The sequence below is a fragment of the Arvicanthis niloticus genome, chromosome 17 (assembly GCF_011762505.2).
Source record: "Arvicanthis niloticus isolate mArvNil1 chromosome 17, mArvNil1.pat.X, whole genome shotgun sequence".
Lineage (NCBI taxonomy): Eukaryota > Metazoa > Chordata > Mammalia > Rodentia > Muridae > Arvicanthis > Arvicanthis niloticus.
In genome coordinates this window covers 30,683,233-30,685,962 of record NC_047674.1, presented here as the reverse complement: position 1 = coordinate 30,685,962, position 2,730 = coordinate 30,683,233, and the positions used below count along the sequence as shown (strand labels likewise).

The following is a 2,730-nucleotide window of genomic DNA, read 5'->3' as shown; positions in this document are numbered from 1 at the left end:
AGTAAATTTAAAAAACATAATAAAAAGAACATGCACAGTGGGATGGAGAATAAACCTTCATGCTGGGAAGTCTGTTGTATTTGCTGTTTGAAATTTTTTTTTTATAATATTTGCCTTTGTTTTCTTTTAGGTGGTCATCATAAAAATGTTAAGAGTCATTGCAGGAGATAGGCCTGCTTATTGTTTTGATTATGGCATTGGCGGCACAGGCATTTGCATATATGCAAACACATTAAATGTAGTCATTAAATGCATGCACTTTTTTTTTTTTTTTTTGACTGTCAGTTTTACCCCTAAAAGGATATTTTAAAAATCTGCCTTTTCACAGGAAGGAAAGCACATCCTGTGCCGACCGGGAAAGGATATATTTATAGTTGAACAGTGTCATTTTCATAGTTGGGTGTGGTGGCTCATTCCTGTGATCTTAGCACTTGGGAGGCTAAGCCAGGAGCATCAGTTCAAGACCATCCTTGGCTACATAGCAAATTCACAGCCACGTGAGATTCTTCCTCATAAAGAAAACAAAAAAACAAACTTGTCTCCCAAACTCTGCTGCTCCTGCGGCCCTGCTCTTGTTAATCCTGGAATGGTACACTCTGCCCATTCCATGACACCTGGGGTCCAGGGATCTCGCGAGCCGAGGTGGGGAGAGAGATGTGGAATGAGAAGGGAGCTTTGATTGTATTCATTTTCAGGTAGAGAACTGAAGTTTCACAAAATGACTCATCTCCTCACTAGCAGACACCTTCAATATCACAGGAGGGCTCTGAAGCGCGAACCTGTTGATAACCTACGCCTTCAAGGTCACTCGAGGGCTCTGGAGCTCACGTGTCACCTCTCGGCTAAATTCTGCTAGACAGAGTTGGATCCACTTCATAAATCTAAGCAGAACACATCCATATGCTTTCCCTTCAAATTTGCTACAATTCTACTGAACACTTAGAAAAAAGAAAGATTGTGGGTTGCCATTTCTTCCTGTGTCATGGAATCAATCAAATTACAAGCTTGAAGGGAATACAAAAGAAAATAACAGCCTGTGTTGACACTACTCTAGAAGCCCATGGTGATTGTGTTTGTTATACACATATACCCACATATGTTTGGTTAATGGATGAGTTGCTCTGTGGCTGGAGAAGTGGTTCGGTGGTTACCAGCACTTGCTGCTTTTACAAAGGACCACACTTCTGTTCCCAGCACCCACATCAAAGTTCACAATGATCTGTAACTCCAGTTCCAGAGGCTCCTACGTCGTCACCTCAGAGAATACCAGGCACACCCACGGGACATGGACATATATGCAGGTAAACACTCATATATTTAAAAAAAGAAAGAAAAGCATTAACTGCAGCTCCTGCTCCAAATTACAGCCAATAGAATCTAAAAATATCTCAAGAAGCATTAGGCTTTAAATGTTTGTGCAGTTAGCAAGAATGAAAAATGTGATCGGGCCAGGGTCTTGGCTCAGTTGGTAGAGTGCTCTCTTGGCATGCACATAACTCTGGGCACAATTCCCAGCACCCATAAATCACGAGTGCAACCCCAACTCTCAGAGGTCAGAGGCAAGGGGATCAGGAGTTCAAGGTCATCCTGAGCTACAAAGCAAGTTTAAGGTTATGAGACTTGATATGAGAGTCTACCAAAAAAAAAAAAAAAAAAAAAAAAAAAAAAAAAAAAAAAAAAAAAAAAAAACCAGCCCTAATCCCCCAAACCTTACATTTGTAGGAACTTCAGAACATGCCCTCCACTCCATTCTTTGATTTTGATGCATGAGTTGAAAGAAGCAACAAAGCTGCTTTATTTTTAAAAGCACCGGTGTGTCAGCATGCTCCCTGGCAACAAGATCAGTTTCCATGTTCCCATGGCAACGGGATCTGCTTCCGTGTTCCAGCTCCCGAGGCTATGGCGTCTCTCCAGCACACCTGGACCATTCCAAAGCAACTGAGGATATCAGGGACAGACATAATCCCTTCTATGTAACCTGTCAAAGGACTGCCAAGTGCTGAGTCACAGAGACTAAGTGTCCTGCCACCCCCTACTTGCCAGTTCCCTCCGCCCTCAGGGATTCTATCGCTACCAACTCATTCCACCCCTATCTAGCCTCCACCTGTTTCAAACCAGAGGTTCTGTTTTACTTTAGAAGAGAATGAATTAGGATACACCCTTTGAAAGGAAAGCAAAACTGAGCGTACAGAAAAGGAAATAAATTTTATACTGAATAAGCAATTAAGCATTCATGTGATACCTTCTGTTTCTCAGGCATTAGCGTGCATGGCACTCTACTGGGGATCGTGTGAGCAAGACAGTGTGTCAGAATGATCAGGTAGGGCCTGACATTCAACATTTCTAGCAGGATTCCTGGTGACACTGCCCTTGCTGGTCCCAGCGTACACCTGGAGTAGCTCTTTAGTACTGAGGTCAGTACATAGTTAGATCATGAAACTGTAACAGTGATGTGGTCCCAGAGTCTTCACAGAACTCACCCAGATACCAAACTCTCAGCATAAAGGAACTTAATTACCTTGGAGGGATAACGAGTGGGGGAGCTGCCTCTAGGTCAGGCAAAGAGAGCAGTAGATGGCTCTAAAGAAGTGGCTTTTAAAGAGAAAAGGGGAAGTCTGTGCTAGCATGAGTTGGTAAGTCCTTGGATGTGTTAACTGGTGTAGCCAAATGATGAATTTTGATTGCTGGACCTTTCTGATCAACCTCAGGAACAAGTTAGGCATAAGTGGC

General features: G+C 42.9%; 1 long non-coding RNA gene across 1 annotated transcript; it reads left to right on the top strand.

Moving 5' to 3' along the window:
- The first annotated feature begins 706 nt into the window (after positions 1 to 706).
- LOC143434841 (uncharacterized) lies at positions 707 to 2,223 on the top strand. The gene is made up of 2 exons (XR_013104650.1): positions 707 to 1,301; positions 1,723 to 2,223. It is a non-coding gene; the product is annotated as an uncharacterized LOC143434841 (long non-coding RNA).
- Positions 2,224 to 2,730: the final 507 nt, after the last annotated feature.